Below are 25,473 nucleotides of genomic sequence, written 5' to 3' on the forward strand. Positions count from 1 at the left end.
GATGTTTCTGGGCCTTTTTTTTTGCACCAGACTATATATATATATATATATATATATATATATATTTTTTTTTTTTTTTCCTCACTGCCCTACTTCCTACTGATAAATCCCTTCTCTCAGATGTGAACCATGAGGCTAAGTGGATGTACACAATCTCAAACCAAATTTCTGGTTCCCCACAGATAATGACAGATCCAGGTTTTATGTAGCCTGAAGCTTTTACAGTTTTAGGGGTCCTCTTTAAGAAAAAGAATACAAAATTGAAAATATAAAATGAGTTACAAAATTGATAGAGTAATTAGAATAAGTAAATGAAGAAATCAAAACAAAGTATTAGCACCTTGGAAATCTGAGTATCTTTCTCTTTAGTTAACTTACCAGAAATTTTACACAGAAATGCCTTCTGATTGCAAGTTGCTTTCCGTTCCCTCTCGCATTCTTTCACCACCACCAGCACCCCTGCCCCATTAGAACACTCTCCTTGCTAGTCAAAGTGTGACCCATGGACCAGAAGCAAGAGAATTTGTTCAAAAGGTAGAACCTTAGGCCACTGCTCAGACCTACTCAATCAGAATCTGCATTTTGACAATATTCCCAGGTGATTCATGTGCACATTAAAAGTTAGGAAACACTGCATAACCCAACCAAATCCCAGGATCTAAATTGCCTCTGCAAGCAAAGTGTCCTGAACTTAATGAAGCAGACATCTGTGGAAATCAGCTTTGTGGTAAATATAATTTGGGCTCTCTCCCATTGCTTAGCCTTCTTGCTATGAGGGGAGTTTATTTCTAAGTAACACAGGACATTTATTGTTCTGCAAAGGCTCTAATGCAGTACAAGAAAGCTTATTACCTGCACATGCATGTATTTCACTGAGGGCCCTTCCAGCCTCTGTCCTAACAACTGCTTATTTCACATTCCAGGATGCAAAGATGACAAACAAAACTGAATTTTCTTAGCAGCAGATTCCCTCTAGGCAGTTAGAGGAGTTCATTAGATGAATGATTTGATAAACTTGATCTGAATTGGGCCTGCAGGGCCTGTAAGTCCTCAAATAGGTCTAGTTAGAAAAAGGAAAGCTAAGGATATTGTCTTATGGGGAATACTCTGGAAGGAAAAGGAGGGGGCTAGTGGCTACTCATAAAAGAAGAATGTGGGGGACAATATAAACCCCCAATGAGATGTTTTGCTAGGCTGTTTGCTTTCTAGTATGTGGCATAAATTCTCTTCTGTGTCCCCAAGAATCTTCTGTAGAGTCAACTTTGAGTCCTAGTGCTTTTTTGGAGTAGATTTTCAGGAGAAAAATTGCTGGGCCCTGCTGTGAAGTTGACATAAAGCAAAACCACGGACTGTGCACAGGAGGGTAGCTGCCTGTAGGTTACTCCATGCACTGTGGCCTCTCCCCTCCAGCCTGGTCTTTGTTAGAGGACTGAGTAATATGTAACTGGATGCAGAGTCCTACTGATGAGTCTGGGGACCGATGAGTGCTCACTGTGTCAGAAGGTACTCTGCTCTAAGGGAAGGGCTAGACACACTGAGGTTTCTGAGTGTTTCAGTCAAGGAAGCCTCATCCTTTTTATCTTATTTACCCTAAATTTAGTATTTCATGGTTTAAAACCTGATAGATTGTTCTAAGAGTCTGGCAGAAGCTGGGATATGTATTGCTATTTGTGTTCCTGTTAAAATTTGTATCCCTGATGTCATCCTGATTCTATCAATGGATGATTTGGGAAAGATAATCAGGTGCCATTTACTTGCTAGAATATCTTTCATTAAACTCTTTGAAATAACTTTATGGTAGGAAAACTTGCCTAGTAATTGCAAGAATTTTCTGGAATTTTTATAAAGAGGAATGTGTCAATTTATAATATTTTCTGAAACTATTTATGGAAATTTCGTATGGAAAAATCAGCTCTGATAGAAATGGGTTTCTTTTTTTTAATGGAGAAACAGATTTTACTTCTGTCAACTGTATACTGGGTCACAGATGGTGTTTCATCATCTGTCTGAAGAATTCATTTCGTTCATCTGTTCTTTTAATGAGTTGGACTCTTTCTTTTCCCTTTTTCCTTGATTCCTTCTCTTGCTGTTCCAGCAGTGCCAACTTTCCAATGAAAAATGGATGGCAGACAAAATTGATGGCCATTTTCAAACTCTTTCACACTTTGCAAAGTGCCCCTCAACAACCAAGAGAAGATTCATGGTACAGGAAGTCTTTTCTGTCCCATATCAGGGAGAAGTTTCCTAGCCATTTCTTCACTGGGTGGTAGCAGAAGTTGATATGAATTTACTGATTAGACAGAGAAAACAAATCATGGAAATACATACTTTTGCCATTGCTTCTCAGACGGTGGTTTATTTTAGCACAGTTGCTGGGTGTGCTTTTTCTCCTGGGTGTGATAATCTAAATTATTTTTTATATAAGAGTAAGTTAATTTTTTTTAGTATTGAATATTTATTTCTATACATTTGAAGCTTTACTTTTTCTTGTTTTTACTGTTTTCAGATGGAAGTTATCTGCTACCAAAAGAAGCATGCTAATATTTAGGTATGATTTTGTATATCCTTTTTTTTGATAAATAAGAAATAAACATTTTATATCTGTGTTAATGCTAATGGGGAGAAAACAGCTCTCCAATTGTTATGTCCTTTCTTTCTCCACAGTCCGTGACAAGTTAACAAAATGGCATTTTATAATCAAAACAGGTGTCCTGAATAAGGTCTTTTGAATGTTGTTTGTATTATCTCTGGATAGTGTCTTTTCAAAGATTATGTTCAGATGGCACATAATCATCAATTCTAAATAGCATAGCATGGGTCTTAGCAGCAGGTTACAAAAGAATGTCCATCTACATAAACAATATTTTGAATACTTTGAGGAAAGAGTTCCTTATTATTTCAGATTAGAGGTTTATCTTTTATTATTAAAAAAATTTTATCGCAGAAAATTTTCAAATATCAAAAAAATGAGAGAACAGTATAATGAATCATGATGTATTCACTATACAGTTCCAATAAATATATTTTGCCAATTTTATCATCTCTATATCATTTTTGTAATTTGATATTTTAAAGCAAATCCCAGGCAACCATTTTTTTACCTTTAATTCTTTAGTAAATATTTCTAAAGACACAGTTATAAAATGTAACTATAATGCTATCACACTCACCAAAACTAATTTATTAAAATCATCTAGTACAGACTACATTCAAATTTCCAAGACTGCCTCACAAACGTCTCTTTATAGTTGATTTGTTTAAATTAGGCTCAAACAAGGTGTACACACTGCATTTTGTTTCCCTGTTTTTTGTCTCCTTTGCTCCATAACAATCCCATCATTTTCTTAGGCCATATCTTTTCTTTTTCCAGTTTTATTGTGCAATAATTGACGTAATCACTGTAGGAGTTTAAAGTGTACAGCATAATGATTTGACTTACCTATACTGTGAAATGATTACCACAGTAGGTTTAGCTAACATCCATCATCTCATATAGATACAATAAAAATAAAAGAAAAATCTTTTTCCTTGTGATGAGTACTCTTAGGATCTACTCTTTTTACAAGTTTCCTATGTATCACACAGCTGTGTTTGCTATAGTCATCATTTATAAGTGGAAGTTTGCACTTTTGATCACTTTCCTCCAATCTTTTCTTTCCTCTAATGCTGTAATTTTTAAGAACCCAATTTTAAGACCATTTGAACTCAGGAATGTCTCACATTCTGGATTTGGGTGACTGATTGCTTGTTCTGTTGTACAAATTGTCCCTTTATCCTTCATTCAACTTATTATTATAGGGATAGTGAGAAAGAGTTTCAGTACTTTTTTTTTTTTTAACTAAGAATACTATACAGATAGTGCTATGTATTTTGTATTCCATCATGTCAGGAGGCAGGTGATCTCTAGTCATCCCATTGATTCGTCAGTGGATTTGTACGTTGTCCATCTCATCTCCCCTTTCACTTTCACATTAGTCTTTAAAAATACTGTCAAAGCCAGCAGGACATTAAATTGCATTTGATCTTACATGTGTTTTTCACAAACTGTAAGTTCCTTGAAGTCAAGAATAATATTATATTACTATTTGTGTTTCTGATGCCTCACCTTATCTTAACATTTTTTTATGAATAATTGAACATAAGAATAAATTAACAGAAAAACAAGTCAGCCCTGTTTGTTCTTTGTCAATTGTTTTACATACCCAAGGAATAATAGAAAAAAATCAGATATGTAAACAGTTCTAAAATACAGGAAAGAGATATTATACTACTAAATAATTCCACAAATAATAACAAACTGATAGTCAAAATAAACTATACACACATGAACTAAAAGACAATTTATACACATATATGCATAAATACAAATATGCATATATTTTTAAAAAATAAATAAAATACTAGTAACTTTAAATTGGCAACAACTGAGAAAACAATGAATCATTGTCAAATTATATTTACCCTAAAAACGAAAGAATGGCTCAATTAAAAAAAAAAAAAACTATTGATGTAGAACAGCACACCAATCAAAGAGAAAAAACTACTAGATTATTTTTCTTTAGATATGGAAAAAAGACATTTGATAGAATTTACATACCCACAGTATTTAAAGACCCTTTAAAGGATAGTCTCTTAATAAATGGTGCTAGGGAAACTGGACAACAATTTGCAAATGATGAAACTGAATCACTATCTTACACCATACACAGGTATCAACACAAATAGATGAAAGACTTGAACATAAAACCTAAAACCATAAAATTCCTAGGAAGATCATAGGGGCTAACCTCCTTCATACCGGTCTTGGCAATGATTTTTTTGGATTTGACACCAAAAGCAAAGGCAACAAAAGCAAAAATAAGCAAGAGGAACGACATCAAAATAAAAAGCTTCTGTACAGAGAAGGAAACCATATGTGGTGATGGTTGTTAACTAGACTTATTGTGGTGATCACTTAATAATATTTACAAATATGGAATCATTATGTTGTATACCTGAAACTAATATAATGTTGTATGCCAATTATATCTCAAAAATATAGAAATCACATTTTGAAAAGCCTCAACATGTGATAACTGATTTTGTCATAAAAGACTTGAAAACACTGAATTTTTCATTTTTTGAGTCTTTTCAATTCCAATAGCTTTAATAAATGCTGAACACAGAGTGAGGCAGAATGATTTAACTTTAAGTTAAATCACTAAACATTTTAAGATTCATCTACCGCTAGGGAGCCTTAAAGATATGTTCCAATTTGTTTCTCATGCCATAGATTTTTCTAAACATACTGAGTAATTCAAAAACTAAATGCCAATCTTGAAAACAATCCGAATTTTTTCATTTTAACAAATAATAACAATTTCATAATATTGAGTCAAATATTTATGCTTTAATTTCTTAACTTAGTAACTATATTTTCTAAGTAACAGACTCCCTGAGCAGTTTTATTTATGATAACCCTCCAGACACTGACAGGTTATAATTCTGTGTTATTTATTGTGAGCTTAAAATATGTTTAAATATACAAGATGCTTAACCTATGTAATCATAGGGCGTATGCAAATTAAACTACAACTGGAACTCCATTTCTTACCTAACGGATTGGTAAAAATCCTAAATTTGGTAATATACACTGAAGAACCTTGATTAATGCAATTTTGAAACAAAACTGTGAAATAACTCATTATATTAATAAACTGACTGTAAGCAGAAAAAAATTTCCCCAAATTTCTCAGAACTCATTGTATCCATCTCATTTAGATCACACCCTTTCTTTTTGCAATCCTAGATTTATACATGCCTTGGGCCTGGTAACTTTCTGACCCTTGTACTGGAAATTAACCTAACCTTTCTGACTCCATCTCCATCTCCTGTGTTGAGACAAATTCCGCTGTTCACAAGAATAAAGATAAATTACGCTGCACCACTTCTCTTACCTACCAGGCAATGTGTCTAATCATTTCTACCACATGAATATTTCAGCAATCTGTCATTCATTGTAATTAAAAATCTGATATCTCAAATCTATATTTCACTTCAATGTTGGTTTTAGCTTTTCCTTTTTACCCAGAACTTCTGTTAATGAAAAAGTAGGCTGATTATTTCTCCCTTTGCTTTTTCTTTTTTATCTTCTTGAAGGAATCAAATGAGTTTTAAACTGTCTAGTGTAACCGAGCAGGATCCTATGGGGCCTTCCCAGAACAGGACTATCCCCTACCCCATGTCCTCCGCCTGCCTTTTGTCTGCAGAAAAATTTTAGTCAAAGAATAAATGTAATCAGAGAAATGAAAAAATGCAGAAAGAAAGGAAAACAGTCAAGCAAGACAAAACAATAATACTTTAGCCATTAAACAAAGTCAAGGACCTTTAGTTCTGCCTCAAGGACTACAGATAATATTCTGACCCACGTTCTTCGAGCTGTTTTGCAGACACTGAAACACCCACCAGGTAGAAGAAGTTAACTGTATGCTGCCAACAAGCACGTAGACCCCAGACCAGTTGAAACCAGAAGGTTGATATTGCTGCCTCCCACTTACCTCACCACCAACCAATCAGGAATATGTCCACGAGCTGATCACACACCCCAAAAATCCCTTCCCTCACCCTGTCTTTATAAACCTTTCCCTAAAAGCCTTTGGGGAGTTCCGGTCTTTTAAGCACTAGCTTCCTTGGACTCCTTGCTTGGTGCCCTGCAATAAACGCTGCATTTTCCTTCACCCCACACCCCAGTGTCAGTAGATTGGCTTTACTGTGCATGGGCAAGTGGACCCAAGTTTGGTTTGGTAACATAAGGTTGGGATGGCAGAGTTAGAATATGGCTAATCCACAGACTGGATAATCATTTGACCAGCCTCTCATTATTCAAATGACAGAACATCACAGACTTGAAGCCAGTCATTTGTTCTCACCTGATGTCTGATTAGAAGCCTCAAATCCCTACATAACAGATGTGTGGTTCCAGGAGGCCTCATCAGCAATCAGGAATGTTCCTTCTTGCATCTGTCTGACTTGGCTTCAGGACTCCTGCTGCTGCCAGACAAGAGTATTCAAGGCACTATGAATGCCACGGCAGAGAAGAGAGATACTTAAATATCACCAGAGAAAGTTTTCAACATCAGAAACAAAAGAGTAAGGTTAGGGAGGATGGGAGGGAGACGCAAGAGGGAGGTTATATGGGGATATATGTATACGTATAGCTGATTCACTTCGTGACACGGCAGAAACTAACACACCTTGTAAAGCAATTATACTCCAATAAAGATGTTAAAGAAAAAAAGAGTAAGTTACTCTAGACGTCTTGTTAGAAAAATGATGCAAACGGCAATTCTAATTACTGGTTATGAATATCTGCAGAGTGGGAGCACATTATGCTATGTAAAGGTTTTCATTATACAAATTTCCTTTCTGATCTCACTTTTATTTTGGTGTGAAATAGGTATATTCTTAAATTCCTGTTTTGCCTACTCTCTGTGTACTGCCATGACTGAAAGGATACGCTGATTGATGATATGAAAGGGTAAGTTATGAAATGGGTGAGTGTAAGTTAATAGAAAATATTGTATTGTATACGGGAGGTATTTCTTGATTTATCAGATGACCCAAGTACTTTTATTAATAGAAAGTACAGAAATAAAAGGCAGAAATTAGAGAAGGTATAGCCATCTACACCCTCTTTATAATTTACATGTAGTCAGGACTCTGAATATAACCGTTTATAGTTTTCTACAGACCTATGTCTTCTTGGGGGTTTCATTACTGCCATCATCTTGGTAGTAAAATAAATATGAAGGAAAACCCTCATTTCTTATCACATAATCCCTAAATTATTGATATATCTTGCAAAGCATGTGTGCCAAGCAAATAGCTCACCGTGACATAAAGATAAAATTATTTGAAACTGTTCTGCACCACCCAACAGCTGTCTGGCTGGGGCTAACATCTCTTAGCCTCAGTTAACACAAAAGAAAAGTAGAATGAATAATATCTGCCTTCAGAATACATAGATGAAACAGATAAACCACAGGGCCTGGCAAATATTGATAGATCTTAAATTTTAGCAACTTTTCCCCTCTATTTTCCTTCTTCTGTCTTACTTTGAATTATTTTGAGCTGTTGCTGAGGATATCTTATGTGATGATACTTTAACTGCCAAGTTCTTTATAAACTTCAACAGAGTTGCATTTTGGCAAAAAGGAAGCCTGAAATAGAGATGGTATTCGATAATCAAAACATTCACTTCTCTCTACTCACCACCACTTCATCTTCAGAGCTCAATTTGGTCAAAATATTAAAAAAAAAAATTAATGATGTCTGTGATTAAAACAACCCAATATTCTCATAAATTACCTGTTTTTATAAACAAAAAAGATAAAGAGTTAACAAATTTGTATTCATTTACCTATCTCTAATCAATTTGTGTATTTCCATGAATATCTAATTTAATAGTTTTTAAAAAGAATATATGTAGTATACTCTTTTTTATACTTTATCTGCAGTTTTTCTTCCTTGTACTTAAAGAGTGCCAATGAAAGAAAAAATAGAAAGTTTATGTAAGTTTGGAGTTTATTATTAGTTTAGAAGTTAATCTCATGAATTCCTTTAATAATTTGCCTTCAAATTTTACTTAGGTCAAATTAATACCCCCAATATAAAACAGCATCATATGCTTCAGCTTGTTCATAAAACAAGTTTTAGAGAGAAAACATCTGCTTTTATGATTTTCTTTTCTTTAACATCTTTACCCATAAATGAGTTTCAGTAGGGTGAATGCAGAAAGGACTTGGCTGAATTTGGACTAAAATTCTATTTCTGAGAACTCCCCTTTAAAAAAAAAAAGGCACAGCTAAAAATGAATAAAACAGCTTTCGTTTAGATTGCTTGGAAATCCTCCCCTCTGATGCAATTACTGGATGAAATAGACATTAAGCTCAGAGGAGTTCTTCACTCAGTCTCTTTTTGCTTCTTGCCTCTGTGAGGGACTGTTTTTCTGATGCCATTATTGGCAGCTCGCCACATTGCACCTGCTGATCCACCTGCCTCTCACTGGTATGCAGTATTTAAAATGTTATGCAATTAAAGTAAATGAGTTTAAAGGGCTGGATTTGCACTGAGCCTCCTGGGGAGCTGTTGTTCATCCTTAAAAGTGCCTGATGATAGTTTGGGAAGCACTGCTGCTGGCCTGGCCCTGGGGTGCTGAATTGCTCCCCTTTGAAGAACTCTGTGGTGAATCCCCTCATAAGGATGCTAAATGGTGAGGAAGCATGAAGAGAAACATTTTGTACCCTAGGAATCCAGTCTTTATAGAATGAGACTAGGCAGCAAAAGAAAGATTGCAAACTAACTAGAACCATAAACTGTTTCTTGATAAAATATAGCTCTTTATCTCCACCTATTTTACTTTGTGTTTATGAATTTAGTTTTAATTATTTCCTGCAAAGCTGTGTACAAAATGTTCAGTAAAGACATCTCAAAATGGAAAAGATATCTGATTATCAGGATACCTTTTAATGTCTCATCATTTTCATGGTTGTCATAATCATTCTCTGGCGCCTATCTTTCTACTAGGCATGATGTGAAGTAAATTAAAATGAAGTGGTTTATTTTAGTGCATTCTCTTCTTTTGCATAAGAAGTTTGAGCATATCTAGGGGTGGTGGTTCAGACCACAAAGCCATGCTTTTAAAGCGAGTTAAATTATTTATTCACTGAAAATACTTTTAGATGCTGGGCACTGGCATAAGGGAGCTACAAAAAGAAAATGTTCTAGAATTTAAGGAATTTGACATTAGTGATAAGTGCTCATAGAAAATTGATTCTTTCAATCTACAGACATTTTATGACTTTCTGGTCCCTCAAAAGGTACCAGGCACTAGTTACAAGAGAAACACATAAAAAGATACATACAGGACTTCCAGTTTCTGACCTGGCATATAGGGAGCTTGGAAATAATCACTCTGATTCTCACAAGAAATAAGCTGAACTGAAAATCAACAACTCTTCTTAGATCCACCAGAAGATTAAGGTCACAAGGGAAAAAACACTGCCCCCAAAATTGAACAGACAGGTGGATGGAAAGACTCAAAACTTAGCAGAACAGAAATCTCCACAGGAACCTGTACTGGGCTAGACAAACCTGTGATTGACTAATGGCTGGAGGTTCAGTGTGGGCATGTCTGAGAGTTAAAAATTCCAGGGGGCAGGGGATAGTCTTAGGGAGGTCCTGCACTTTTATTAGTTTTACCTTCAGGAGCCCTACAGGTTCTCACAGTAAAGATCAGAGAAAAATAAACTTATGCTTCCAGCAGGAGAAGAGGAAAGTAGCCATTCTGAAATACTCCCAGAATATTTTATTCTTCTTAACAAGGACTCCCCTCAAGATAAATTATTTTACCAGAGCCTAACTGATCTTGGCAAAGGGAAAAACCAACTCCAGTCACTTCCTGCTTCCAAGTGGGGGAAAGGAAATACCTAACTTTACCACCACATCAGTAGAGCTCCTGTATAATAATGGGGAGAAATGTACATCTTAGGCTTTATTTAAGCACACTCTAGGGAAACTCACACACAACAGAGGAAACCAAAAAAAAAAAAAAAAAAAAAAAGATATCAGAGGAAACTTTACCTCTGATAACTACACCTACAGTAAACACAGGCTAACCTCTAGCCAGATAAACATAAAACCTCGCACTAAAGGCATGTTTATCTCAGCTCCTTTCACAGTACGTGTTACGCTTTCAACAAAAATTTGCAAAGCACACTAAAATACACAAAACCTACAGAAGAGACAGAACACGCATCAGAACCAGATTCAGATATGGTAGACATGTTGAAACTATCCTATCAGGAACTTAAAACAACTATGGTTAATATTCTAAGGGCTCTAATGGGAAAAGTGGACAGCATGTGAGAATATATAGGTAATGTAAGCACAGAGATGGAAACTCTTAGAAAGAATCAAAAGGAAATGCTAAAAATTAAAAACACTGTAACCAAAATGAAGAATGCCTTTGATGGGCTCATTAATATACTGAACACAGTCAGGGAGCTTGAAGAAGCTTGAAGAAATGTCAATAGAAACTCCCACAATGTAAATGCAAAGAGAAATATAAAATGAAAAAGATGTAATAGAATATACAAAACCTGGGATAATTACAGAAGTTGTAATGTACACATATTGGTAATATCAGAAGGAAAAGTAAGAGAGAAAGGAACAAAAGTAATATTTGAGCTTGAGATTAAAATATATATACTGCTATATTTAAGATACATAAACAACAATGATCTACTGTATAGCACAGGGAACTATATTCAGTATCTTGTAATAACCTACAATGGAAAAGAACCTGAAAAAGAATATTATATATATGCCTGAATCACTTTGCAGTACACTTGAAACTAACACAACATTGTAAATTAACTATACTTCAATAAAAATTAAATTAAATTAAATTAAAAAAGAAATATTTGAAGCAATGATGACAAACCACAGACCCAGAAATTAAAGAGAATAAGCAAAAAAATTCCAAAAAAGAAAAAATCTATATATAGGCATACCGTATTCAAACTGCAGAAAATCAAAGACAGGAAATCTTTAAGAAGCTGGGGATGGGGAGGTGGGGATAGACCTTGCCTATAAAGGTCCAAGAGTAAAAATAACACTGGACTTCTTTTCAGGAACTATACAAACAAGAAGTGAGTGGAGTGAAATGTTTAAAGTGTTGAAAGAAAAAAACTAGAAATCAATAACAGAAAGATAGATGGAAAACACCAGAATACTTGGAGATTAAACAACACACTTCTTAAAATATGAGTCAAAGAGAAGTATCAAGAAATATTTTTAAATATTTTAAAGTAAACAAAACAAAATTTGTGGGATGCATTAAAAAAATCAGTGCTTAAAGGAAAATTTATAGCAACAAATGCTTGTATTAGAAAGAAGAAAGATTTAAAAATCAATCATTTAAACTTACACCTTAGAAAACTAGAAAAAGAAGAGCAAATAAATTCAAAGCAAGCAGAAAGAAAGAAATAACAAAAAGTAGAATGAAAGTCAATGAAATTGAAAACAGCAAAACAACAGGAAAAAACAATGGAACCAAAAGCTGGTACTTGGAAGAGATCAATAAAACTGATAAACCTCTAGCTTGATTAAGAAAAGAGAAGACACACGTAACTAATGTCAGAAATGAAAGATTGACCATCTCTTCTGATACCGTGGACATTAAAAGAAAAATAAAGGAATATTATGAACAACTCTATACCCACAAATTTGATGACCTAGATGAAATGGACTTAGTCCTTGAAAGACACTCTCTACCAAAACTCACACAAAGAGAAATAGAAAATCTGAATAGAGATATAACTACTAAACCAATTGAATAAATAATTAATAATCTTGCAAAACAGAAAGCATCAGGCCCAGATGGATTCACTGGTGAATTCTACCAAACATGTAAAGAAGAAATTATACCTGATCTCTACAATCACTTCCAGAAAATAGAAGCAGAGGAAATATTTATAACTCATTCTATGCAGCCAGAACTACCTTATTACCAAAATCAGTTACAGATGTTACAAGGAAACTACAAACTAATATCTCTCATGAACATAGATGCAAAAATCCTCAACAAAATATTAGCAAATTGAATCCAACAATGTATACAAAGGATTACACATCAAACCAAGTGGTATTTATTCCGGGTATGCAAGGCTAGTACAACATTCAAAAAATCAATTTATGTAATCCATTATATCAACTTACTAAAGAATAAAAATCATATGATCTTATCAATAGATGCAAAAAAAGCATTTAAAAAAATTCAACATCCATTCGTAATAAAAATTCTCTGCAAACTGAGAATAGAGGGGGACCTCATCAATTCATTAAGTAACATCTACTAAAAAAAAAAAAACAAAAAACGAAAGCAAATATCAAACTTAATGGTGAGAAACTAGGTGTTTTCCTGCTAAGATCAAGAACAAGGAAAAGATATACATTTCTCACCACTCCCTTTCGACATTGTTCCAGAAGTCCTGGCAAATGCAGTGAGACAAGAAACAAAATGGAAGGAAGAAATAAATCTGTTTTATTTGCAGATAACATGATTGTACAGAAATCCCAAAGATTCCACAAAAATAATCTACTTAAACTAATTAGCAGTTATAGCAAGTTGGAAGGATAGAAGTTTAATATACAAAATCCATTGCTTTCTTATATACTAGCAATGAACTATTGGAATTTAAAATTAAAACCATAATAGCATTTACATTAGCACATAAAAGGAAATGTTTAGGTATAAACCTAATAAAATATGTTCAAAGTCTATATGAGGAAACTTACCAAAAAACTCTGATGAAAGAAAACAAGGAAAATCTAAAGAAATGGAGGCTATTCTATATATATGGATAGGCAGATTCAATATTATCAAGATAGCAGTTCTTCCCAACTTGGTCTGAAGAGTCAGTGCAAGTCCAGTCCAAATCCCAGGATGTAATTTTGTGGATATTGACAAACTGATTCTAAAGTCTCATGTAAAGGCAAAAGACCCAAAAAAGCCAAAAAAATATTGAAGCAGAAGAACAAAGTTGGACCACTAACACTACCCAACTTCAAGACTCAGTTTAAAAGCATATTAATCAAGAAAATGTGGTATTGGTGAAAGAACAGACAAATAGACCCATGGAAAATAAAATAAGCTGGAAATAGACCCACACAAATATAGCCAACTGATATTTGATAAAGGAGCAAAGGCAATTCAATGGAGAAAGAATAATCTTTTCAACAAATGATGCTGGGACAACTGGACATCCACATGGAAAAAAACCAAAAATCTCCCCTTATACCTTAATAAATATTAGTTCAAAATGAATCCTAGATCTAAATGTAAAATGAAAAACCATAAAAACCCTAGGAGATAGTGGGAGAAAAGGTGGCCTTGGGTATGGTGGTGACTTTTAAAATACATCACCTAAAGCATGACCCATGAAAGAATAATTGATAAGTTGCATTTTATTAAAAATAAAAAGTTCAGCTCTGTGAACGACAGTATTAAGGGAATGAAAAGATAGGCCACATACTGGGAGAAAATCTGCAAAATACTTATCTGATAAAGGACTGGTATGAAGAAATATACAAAGAATTCTTAAAACTCATCAGTAAGAAAACCACCAACCAATTAAACCAATTAAAAAATAGGCAAAAGATCTGAACAGACATCTCAATGAAAAAGATACACAGATGGCACTAAGCGTATGAAAGGATGCTTAATATCATGTCATTTGAAGATTGCAAACTGACATTACAATGAGATATGACTACACATCTATTAGATACGTAGCTAAAATCAAAAACACTGAGAACACCAAATGTTGGTGGAGATGTGGAACAACAGGAATTCGCATTCATTGTTGATGGGAATGCAAAATGGTACAGCCACTTTGGGAGAGTTTGGCAATTTCTTACAAGACATACACTCTTACCATATGACCTAGCAATTACACTCCTTGGTCTTCACTCAGATGAGGTGAAACGTTATGTCAACACAAAAACCTGCACGTGAATGTTTATAGCTACTTTATTCATAATTGTCAAAACTTGGAAGCAATCAAAACATCCTTCATTAGACAAATGGATAAACAAATTGTGCCACATCCATAAAATGGAATGTTATTGTTCAATAAAAAGAAATGACCTATTAAGCCATGATAAGACATGGAGAAATCTTAGATGCATATTGCTGAGTGAAAGAAGCCAATCTGAAAAGGCATCATACTGTATTATTCTAAATATATGACATTCTGGAAGAGGTATAACTACAAGGCAGTGAAAAGAGCACTGGTTGCCAAGGCCTCATTTGAAGGGAGGGAGAGATGACTGGTAGATTACAGGGAATTTTTAAAGCAATTAAATTATTCTGTATTATCCTATGGATACATGTAATTATACATATGTGTGCCAAAACCAGTAGAATGTACAACACAAGTGTGAACCTCATATAACCATGGACACTATTCGTAATGTATTGGTTCTTCACTTACAATAGATGAACTACACTAAAGAAAGATATGAATAATAAAGCAAATTGGGGAAAGGGTGAGAGGGTACATGAGAACTCTCTATACTTTCCACTCAATTATTTTGTAAACCTAAAACTGCTCAATGAAGAGAGTATATTAATTAAAAAGAGATGCATGAACTATATTCTGGATAGTAAAATGCTAGTAACATATACAGGACATTATAAGAACAGAGGAAAAAGCAAACCAGATAAGTGGTGAAATAGAGATATTAGCAAATGGCTCCAGAGGAAACGGTACCTGAATTTATGCCCAACAATGAAATGAATTTATCCATGGGGAGGAAATTCCTGGTGAAGGGAACAGGATGAATAACGATAGAAACATGAGATCATCTCAATGGTTGGTCTTCCTGTGGTGTGGTATGATACAGAGTGGTGGGGAACTGCAGTTGGAAGTGTTGGCAGAGACCACTTTGCTCAGAGCCTTACTTGTCTTGTAAAGAAGGCTAGTTCTCCTATGGATAATAGAGGCAATGTCTGAGTTTATTAAGGAAAATGGCATGGTATATAGAAAGCCTTCAAGTTATGTGGGCTCTCTACCAGGATTCCAGGAGATTTCTTAGATTAATATTATATTTTTTTAGAAGTAAGCATAGGTATAAGGAACAGATTGATAAGGTAAGAAGTTTCTAGAGATTTGCAGTATCAAATATAAAGTATAGAATATCTTAATGGCCATCATACTGAGTTTTGCTTAATGCATTTTCTGCATTGCTTTTGCTTTTTACCATTTTAAAGTAGTGCTGTTCAGATGATAATCTGAAATGGACTGAATTTTCATGAATAAAAGTTTCTAATAGAAATAATAGATGTAGAAATACACTGTCTAAGACTCTTTTGAATAATAGTAGAATATCTATACATGTTGACAAATATATGCCTACACATGTTATATACACATCTATATATAAAAATTGTATCTACATACAGCAATTAAGAGTTTACCGTCTCTTGGATTTTGTTACTCTAAGCTAGTTGTATAGTATATAATGCACAATTTATTTCACAGCTTGTAGAACAACAGACCAAATATCAATTAGCATTTTACTCTTTATTCTTACTGGAAAAATAATATAGATTATTTAAAATTTCCTCCTGGGTTTATCTGTGTGCATTCTAATGAGCTGTCACAAAAAAAATTGAACCGATATTAGAAAAATACACACTATATACATAAATTATTACCCTTGGGGGGTGAAAATAAAGATATTTTTAACTGATTAAAACGTATTAAAGAAATATGTCAAATAAAAGACCTACACAGTCTCTAATTTTAACACTTTGTTATTTTAATGCAAATTTAAAAATTGATTTATATTTTAAGCTTTAGTATATCTGAATGGAAAAGGCTTCATTAAGAAAAAATCTATAGCCTTATCCGCTTTTTAAATTATGCAACTGTAACAAAATATTATTAAATGATCATTTACATAATAGTTTTTGAAAAACAAATTCTAGTGACTTGAAATTGGTTTTAATTCAGAGGACACTGAGAAAATAATATTCACCTATTTTTATAGTAAACAAGCTTATTGTTGCTTTGTATATTTGTTTGGGGGTGAATATTTATCATTTATATGAAACCTGTTTTTTCTCATGCCCTTGGAAAGAATTTAAATGCATTCAAAAATGTTTGCCAATAGTGCTATGTACTAATTTAAACTTATCCTTTTCAACTTATTAAACACCTTTTGGGGGTACAGTATATAGCAAAATTTTGTTATTATTTTGAATAATTACATGCAGACTAAACTAATATAACTTCACTTTTTAAAGTATTCCTTTTTGTAGGCTTTTATTAATGCAGATCAGTCTTCTCTCAGTTAAGTCACGTTAGAGGTAATTATACTATTAAAATTTTAGTCATATATACAACCATGTTGCAAAAGTATACACTTTGCTCTCTAGCTACAATTTCAGTGTTTTAGAAAAAAAATTTCTCTTAAAGCTCACTGAAGTGTTGTTTGCCAATTATTGATATATATTGTACTAATTGCCTTCAGAAATCATCTGTACAAATACCCAAGTTAATATCAGAGAGTAAATCTCAGCTGTTAACCCTGAATCTTTCACAGACTTGCTCAAGGTATGTTATTTCTTTCCACTAACACACAAGGAAAGACTAAATTTATCATTTGGTTCAGAAACTCAATCTGTCTAGTGTTGGATGAGCTGTATCTCCTTATTTACCCTCTTAAGATTAAGGAAACAGACAGTTAGCTGAAGGGGAATGACTTTCCAAAGGTTAAACTTGTTGAATGACTGTAGATAAATCATTAATCTTCTGAGTAAGTGATAGGGAAGAAATTATTGGTAAATTTTTCTGGAACTTCTTATTAAGACATTCCTCTAAGAGCTACTCTTTCTACAGAATTCCCACTTCTATCCACAATCTTGATCCAGGTCCATATTCCCAAATGCTTTTGCTGTAAAAACTTTCTTTTAAGTTTCTCTGAATCTACTCCCTTCTTTCAGTATGTTGTATACTACCTCCAGTAACATCTTCCTTTGTGTTTGTGTGTGTGCTTACTTTAAAATCTCTTAAAAGATCTAGAATTGTTCAAAAATATTCATATTATATCTCCTCCTTTGCAGTAAATGTTAACACTCAACAGTCACCCAGTTACTAAACTGAAAAACCTGCAAATTTTTCTTGATGATTTCTTCTCCTTCACTCTCCATCCAAATCACTGATTTCTGTTGATTTACCTAAAACATCTATCACCAATCTATCCACTATTTTTATTACATGTTTTATTACATGTTGTCAGCACATTTGCATCTTTTACCAGGACTACAGCACTAGGCTTCAAGTTGACCCAATTTTCACTCTTTCACACTTGGATCAATCTATTCAGTACAGAGAGTAAGCTCTTTAGAATGTAACTAGGATCATGTTACTACCTTGCTTGATACTCCCTAAGGCCTACCTATTGCACTTAAAGAAGGAACCCAAGTTTTATCATGCCTATAGCCCTGCTTGATTTCACCCTTGATTTTTCTCTCCAAACATTTCTTATACTCCCCACTCCTCCCTCCTCACTCTTCTCTGGTTGTGATACTGTATTATGTCACTAACCACTTCTAAGCTCTTTTCTTTGGCAGGATATTTGTGGATCAGCTCCTTCTTTTTTCAAGGCAACACATTCAGGACTCCTAAGTAACATTTAAGGAAGTGACATCTTGGACACTATTAATTCAGTCAGATTCTCAAAGGGAATAAATGAACCCAAGTATTTTATTCCAAGTAAAGAAAAAGTTGTATTTTGTTTGTTCCCTTAGATCACACAGCAGCAACTTCAGTGAGACCTGCCTTGTCATTCTCTTCTCTATATGCCACACTCAGATCCCATCCTCTTTCTTCAGCTCTTGTATTCAGTCACCCTTGTATCTCACCTTTGCTTATCTAAATCTTCCTTGTAAACCTCATCGTCTCCTATATTTGTCTCTTTATATCGTCTACGTATCCTTGATCTCCACTTCTATAAACTCTACTTCCTCTTCTAGTCAATTCTATGCAATGCAATTAAATATTTTAAGTGGATTTGTGTATATTAGTTTTCTTTCTCCAAATAAGTTCTTTGATGGCAGTGATTTATTTATATCTCTACACAATCCAAGAAACCTAGTCCTTTCCATCCTTTGCCAGATCTATATATTTATCAATTCTTAACACACACATGCATCTTCAAGATGCTTCGCAACTATTTCCTCTTCTTTATTTCCTCTAATTAGTAACATCAATCATAGACTGTTATATTTTCTCCTGTTAGTTTTGCATCCATCCTCTCATCTTTCCTCAATATTTAATACTGTATTCTAAGATTTTTTGATCTTCTTTAAATGAAGAACCATTAATTTTTAAATGCCTAAGAGTAAACTTGTTTATCAAATAAATAAGTGGTGCTGGAAAAACTGGAGAGCTACATGTAAAATAATGAAATTAGAACACTGTCTAACATCATGCATAAAAATAAACTCAAAATGGATTAAAGACCTAAATGTAAGGACACATACTATAAAACTCTTAGAGGAAAACATAGGCAGAACACTCTGACATAAATCGCAGCAATATTTTTTTTGATCCACCTCCTAGAGTAATTAAAATAAAAACAAAAATAAACAAATGGGACCTCATTAAACTTAAAAGCTTTGGCAAAGCAAAGAAACCATAAACAAAACGAAAAGACAGACTACAGAATGGGGGAGAAAATATTTACAAATGAAGTGACAGATTAATCTCCAAAATATACAAACAGCTCATGCAGCTCAGTATTAAAAACACAAACAACCCAATTTAAAAAATGGGCAGAAGATCTAAATAGACATTTCTCCAAAGAAGACATACAGATGGCCAAAAGAGCACATGAAAAGATGCTGAACATCACTAATTATTAGAGAAATGCAAATCAAAACTACAATGAGGTATCACCTCACACCAGTCAGAATGGCCATCATCAAAAAAATCTACAAACAATAAACTGGAGAGGGTGTGAAGAAAAGGGAACCCTCCTACACTGTTGGTGGGAATGTAAATTGGTAAAACTATTATGGAGAATAGTATGGAGGTTCCTTAAAAATATAAATACAGAACTACCATATGATCCACCAATCCCACTCCTGGGCATATATCCAGAGAAAACCATAATTCGAAAATATACATGCACCCCAATGTTCACTGCAGCATTATTTACAATAGCCAAGACATGGAAGCAGCCCAAATGTTCATTGACAGAGGAGTGGATAAAGAAGATGTGGTACATATATAAAACGGAATATTACTCAGCCATAAAAAAGAACGAAATAATGCCATTTGCAGCAACATGGATGGACATAGAGATTGTCATACTGAGTGAAGTAAGTCAGACAGAGAAAGACAAATGTCATATGATATTGCTTATATGTGGAATCTAAAAAAAATGGTACAAAGGAACTTATTTACAAAGCAGAAATAGAGTCACAGATGTAGAAAACAAACCTATGGTTCCAGGGGGAGAAAGGGGGGATAAATTGGGAGATTGGGGATTGACATATACAAACTACTATATTTTAAATAGATAACTAATAAGGACCTACTGTATAGCACAGGGAACTCTACTCAATACTCTGTAATGACCTATATTGGAAAAGAATCTAAAAAGAAAAAAAAGTGGACATATGTATATGTATAACTGATTCACTTTGTTGTACACCTGAAACTAACAGAACATTGTACATCAATTATATCCCAATTAAAAATAATAATAATAAAATTTGAAAAGTATGGAAAAGTAGGTTTAACAAAATTAGCATGTATGTTCTCATCATCTAGAGAAAAAAGCATAATTCACTTTTAAGTGATTAATACCAGAAGATATAACTTATTGTATAAAGCTACTCAAAACTATCATCCTTAGGTACAAATATGAAAGTGTCAAACCCAATCCTGAGCTCTTCAATAACCTTATTTGTACAAAGGAATAAAATATAATATTTGGCTTAAAATCAAGGCTATGAATGAGTTGCCGATAAACTATTCCCCTAATCCTAATGCCCACTCCATTTTTCATGCAACCCTCACCCTAGTCAAATGTTTCCCAAAGTACATCCCTTGAGACATTCCAAATAAAAGACATTCCAAATAAATGAGACATTCCAAATAAAAGTGCTGTGGTTAAATTAGGTCTTCAATATTCAAAAGGTCTTAACCATTTTTAGACGTAACTTAATAAAGAAGGATGTTTTATAGAGTAGAACGTAGCATTTCTCAAGCTTATGTATTCACTTGACCTGCTTTTCATGTTACATCCAAGGAACAAATTTTGCAAAACCACATACATTTCTCCAAATTTCCCATATCTATGTTGTAAAAATGTAAAAGAAATGTCTTATTAAAATTATGCTCAGATAGCTCAGGCATGCTTATTTTTCTGAATTAAGGTTGGTAGGATCATATCCAAACAGGAGCCACAGTCAAGATGGGAGGTAGGAAGGTAGTCATCATATAGTGAATCTACCATTTTACAGGGTTGGTCCTTAAAACATTGATTAGAAACTTGTTGTTGTCAATAGATCAATAGGAAGTTATCTCTCAATGGTGTATAACCATAAATCTTGCTCATAGGAGTAATAAAAACAGAATTCTAATTTAATAATTGGAATAAACTTATTCATTTTCTGTGACAGTTCTCCTGTGTACCAGAATGTGTGTGTACGTGATATCGTAGCTAGCATATCCCCTGCCTTGGATAGACCCACTCAGAAAGTCAATATAGAAGTAGAATGCTAATTTAATCATTTACAAAGATAATGCAACACGGAAAACATTTGTTAAAAATATAAATGATCAATCCTAACACATATCTATAAGAAAATCCAAGCCATAATAAGAAGAGGGAATGGATCTGTACCAAAAAAGATGAATTAAATTGAGTATCTAATGATAGTATGTTGGTGAATTGACTCTAAATAGAAATGATATATTATTCAAAAGTGTTTTTTTGTTGCAAATTAAAACAGTCTTAATCTAGTTTAAGTGTTGTTGTATTTTAAACAATCTATCGGCTCATGTAAATCAGAAATCCAAAGGATAAAAGTAGCTTCAAGAATAGCTTGATCCAGAAATTCAAACAAATTTAACAAGCTGAGAGAGATCACACAACTCAGTCAACTTAACACAAGTAGTCAGCAGGAAAGATGAGAGGCACCTCCAGGTCATTGGATATCTTGCCTTGTCCTTTCTTTTGAATATTTCCCTGTCTTTTATTTTTGAGGGGCTTCCCATTAATGAAAGCATATTTATATATACCATTTCATTAGGACAGCATAATATGCAGACTACACAATGCTAATTGTAATATTTTCTAATACCTGATATTTATAGAATACCAGGCACCAGTACGCTATTTTATCCATTTTCTGTGGCGGAAATGCCACTGAATTTGCAAAGATGCTATTTTAAGAGGATGAAGTTGGTATTTCTGGCACCACAAAATTTTTAACTTTTTATATCTCTGAATTGTCTAAAACCAAAAGTTGTCTCTAGTCCTATTTCAGGAGTCGTGAATTACTGAACAAAGAGCACAACATGAATTGCCAAAAGAAAGGTGTGAGGGTCTCAAGAAAATTCAAAACCAATCAATATGTAAAATTTTTTTTTTTCTGAATTGCCCCACAGTAAGACACACAAAATATAGATTGCTCTGTTTGTACACAGACAAAGTCTTTCCTAAGCACCATCTTTTCTTTCAAGGAATAAATACATAATGATATGGAGGAGGGGAGAAGAGGAAGAGTCAATATTCTTAAAACTCAGTTTAACCTGTCAAATCTACTTCAATCTGCATGATATTTTGTGTCCAGTGGGAACAAACAAAATGTAGCAAGATAAGTGTACATTAAAAGAATTCTGACCTCCATAATCAAAACCCTTTTTAGAAAAAGCAATTGTCTTTTATCGTTTGTTCTCTTTGAGTAAATAATACATAAATTACAATCTGAGCTACAAAGAGAACAGTCTCAATGCTGATTTGAAATTCAGCAAACGCACCAGACTATGCTTTCAGGTGGCAAAAGCTCCAGGGTTCCCTGGCTTCTTTTGTGTTCCTAGGCTTGTAGAGGGCTAGGAGCTGACAGATGCTTATCAAACATTCATGTAAACACTGCTATCAAAGCTGTACTCTCCAGCTCTGCCTTCACACAAGAGGGTCAGAATGGAACATCATTAATGCTGGGCCAAAGATAGAAATGTCATGCCACGAGGTTTGTAATGCAAGAGAGCACCTACACTGCTGTTCTAAGATGCAGCACACAAATTGTTAACTTTGCTGACATGAAAGACCAATACAGAGGCAATGTTTAAAACATTGCTGACTGTTTATTTAAGCATGAATTCTGTTAGGTATTTTCATCTCTGTTTTCTCAAGTTAAAATAGAGTTCGGGCCTTTTGTTTTTGTTTTTATCTGACAAGATATGGAAACTGTAAGGTCCGTTAGCCCGGGTGAAAGGAGGCCCGGGGAGGTAAGAGAAAACATCGACCAGTATGAGGTAGGAGAGGCATTGGGACATAACGACCTCACCTGTTCTGGGAATCAACAAGAGACTCTAACTTCCTGCCCGAAAACAATGGGGCTGACGGGAAGGGAAAATGGGCTTACGCCCCACAACAGACCAACCAACACCTGGCCCTGCTGTATCCTCACCAAATAAGGAATTACCCTGTATAGCAAACCACCTCCTCCCCTTGCAAGCCGCCTTCTGCTTTTACCCCAATAAAAATTCCCCTCATCCAGTACTGGATGCGACTTCTCTGGCCCCTTTCTCTCGGACCAGTGAACCTCGCCCGGGAGCGCTCCCTCATAAAGCTCACTTGAAGCTTTCCTTTGTTTCGCGGTGCCGTTTGTTAAGATCCGACCTTACAGAAACGTGGCTCAAATCTGAGAACTACACAACAATGGCTTCATAAACAAACTATGGCCGTGACTTAACTACTATGGTAGCAATAATACAGGAGGCAGAAAGTTTAAAGTCTGGGATTACTTACCACATCTTGAAGGACCCCTTTCCTCCTTCAGTTTCTGCAGGTCTACAGGCCTGTCGCCTTCCTCATGTGCCTGGGTCACACTACTTTGGGGAATGACTCCTTGCCAAGTGATAGGCCATAACGTCATAATCTGCAGAGAAACCTTACTCTTTCACCCCCGAGACCTAGGAGGTGGGTTTCCTCCACTTTGAGTGCAGGTCCTAATTTTCACCTGAGAAAAATTTTTGCAATTACCAGCTTCACATACGTAATGGCTTACCTTTGGTTTACTAGGGTGAATCAGATGTTCTCCCAATTGCCCATAACTGCATTAGGGTGGCAGTTTCCAAAGTGTGGTCTCCTGCACGAGCATCATCTGGGTAGCTGTGAGAAATGTAAAATTCTGGGCCTATCGAAGACAAAAAAGAAAAAAGTAAGGAGACTGGTTTTATTCAAACCATTGCAATAGGGCAAAGCTGAAAATAGAAGATCTGAGTGTCTCAGCAGGTTGGTTTTGCCTTAGACTTCTGTAGTGAGAAGAAAACAAGTTGCAGGAGGAGTGACTTACATTGTGATTGTTTTGCAATCAGGGGATGTCTCAGTCAGCTGAAAGGGAGTTTATCAGCAAATAGCTCTTTTCAGGGAAACAAACAGTTCTACTCCAGGAGACTAAGAACAGAAAGGTGGAGGGTCTGTGTTTGGCTTTGTCACAAGTAAACAGGAGTCATCTGCAAATCTATGTGAGTTATGAGAAAGTGTGGGCATTGAGTCTTTCTAAGTCATTTGGAAAAGAGTGGTTCTTGGAGAGGACGCATTTCTCAAAACACAGAATGGTGGGGGAAGTTTGGGAAACAAAAGTTTGGGGGTATTTCTTAACCATCGCTGTTTTCCGGGGAGCACAGGGCTCACCTAATATTCTATATTTTCAGACTCTACCCTGGACCCACTGAATCTGAAACTCCGGGATTGTGATGCAGCATCTGTGGTTTAACAAGCCATCCAGGTGATTCTCATGCACAATCAAGTTTGAGAACGCAACATTAGGCTTTGCCTCCAAAACCTGCTTCCCTGTCTACCTGGCCTGTTTCAACACTTTGCAGATGATTCTTTTCACCTGCTCTTTTACCTGTGTGGACAAAGATTATCACCTGCCATATCAGTAAATAAAGGATGTTGCAACCATCAAGTCATCAGCCACTGCAGTCTCTCCCACCCGACCCGAACAGTGCACCCTGAAGGGAATTCAAGATGGTGAAAAACAAGGATACTGGCCCTAGACAGTTAAGATGCATATCTAAGGAATAATTTCAATGGGCTCAAACTCTTGCATCTTCCAATACCTAGAAAAGCACTAAAATCATCAACTTGAGACGTCTGTTTTTTGTGATTAGCAGTAATCTTTTGATGTTCTGCTACATGTTTGTTTGTTTGTTTTTTCCCAGCAACAACTCCTATATATCCTCACTCCTCACTAACCTCTTTGGAACATTTCCTCAGAGCTATCTGAGAGCCTGTCTCCCAGGCTATAGGCCTCATTGAGGTCCCCTAACAAAACAATTTGCTACTTTTAGGTTGTGTGTTTTTCTCCAGTGGACACCTTCTACTTGCAGTCCTGCCTTAACTATAAATGGGTTCCAGTCCCCTACAATCCACTGTGTAGATCCCAAGACCTCATCATAATTGTTCAGAGAACCTTTTTCCTGACACTGCTAATACTTCTGTGTTCTGTCTTCCTCTTTAGTTACAACTGTTATCAGACAACCATTAGGTAATGGTATTTTCCCAGCCTTCTCTATATTCAAGTCAGATTCATAAAAACAAGCAAACATACAAACTCCCAATGGATTTAGTAATTGAGGTATTGCCTATGACTTCAAATATTGCTGCATAAAACGT

Source organism: Leucopleurus acutus (genome assembly GCF_964270905.1).
Source record: "Leucopleurus acutus genome assembly, chromosome: 1".
Lineage (NCBI taxonomy): Eukaryota > Metazoa > Chordata > Mammalia > Artiodactyla > Delphinidae > Leucopleurus > Leucopleurus acutus.